This window comes from Rhinopithecus bieti, unplaced genomic scaffold (genome assembly GCF_001698545.2).
Source record: "Rhinopithecus bieti isolate Rb0 unplaced genomic scaffold, ASM169854v2 scaffold_26532, whole genome shotgun sequence".
NCBI classification, from domain to species: Eukaryota; Metazoa; Chordata; class Mammalia; order Primates; family Cercopithecidae; genus Rhinopithecus; species Rhinopithecus bieti.
Window position 1 is genome coordinate 1,480,424 of NW_016812934.1, and position 1,206 is coordinate 1,481,629.

The following is a 1,206-nucleotide window of genomic DNA, read 5'->3' on the forward strand; positions in this document are numbered from 1 at the left end:
TTATTGCCTCTTCTTGATTTTAAAATTTGTTCTTAGCTGTCTGTTCTGAATATACCCATGCCTTCCTCATCAGAATCAATCATTTCATAATTACATAATTCATTTGCATCAAATAAATTCCTATAGTTTGTTTTTCTTTTTGCTTTTGTTTTTTTGAAATGGAGTTGTGCTCTTGCTGCCCAAGCTGGAGTGTGATGGCACAATATCGGCTCACTGCAAACCTCCGCTTCTGGAGTTCAAGCGATTCTCCTGCCTCAGCCTCCAGAGAAGCTGCTGTGATTACAGGTGCCCGGCACACACCGAGCTAATTTTTTGAATGTTTAGTAGAGACAGGGATTCAGCATGTTGGCCTATAGCTTTTAATGTGGTCGCTTTTTCGGGACTATCAGAAGACCTTGAATTTTCTGTTGTCTCATGAAGGGTGTCCTTGAGTTCAGATGATAAGGATCAGGCATTGGGAGAACACAGCAAGTAACATGCTCGCTCACACAAGCAATTTTTTTTCCTTTTACACAAATAAAATTATATCATGTGGTAGTATGCTTTTTTCACTTAATAAATTGTGGACTTTTTTTCAACATCATTTTGAGAATTACTGTACTGGGTTAAATGGTGTCTCCTCCAAATTTATGTCCACCCAGAACCTGTGACTGTGACCGTATTTGCACATGGAGTCTTTGCCGATGGAATCAGGCTAAGATGGGGTCTCCCTGAATTGGAGTGGACCCTACATCCAGTGACTGGTGTTCCTATGAGAAGAAAATTTGAGCACAGAGACATAGGAGAAAGAAGACCCCATGAAGACAGAGGCAGAATTTGGAGTGATACAGCTACAAGCCAAGTGTCTCGGTCCATTTATGTTGCTGTAAGGAAACACCTGAGGCTGGGTAGTTTATAAAGGCAAGAAGTTTATTGGGCTCACAGTTCTGCAGGCTGTGTGGGAGGCATGGCACCAACACCTGCTTCTGATGAGGGCCTCGGGAAGCTTCCACTCATGGAAGGTGAAGGGGAGCTGAAATGTATGAAGATCACATGGCAAGACAGGAAGAAAGAGACCGAGGAGGGAGGTTCCAGGCTCTTTGGAACAACCAGCTCTCGCAGGAACTGATTGAGCAAGAACCCAGTCATTACTGCGAGGACAGCACCAAGGCATTCATGAGGGGATCCATCCCCGTGACCGATGGTCATGGGTGTTTAGAAATCAGG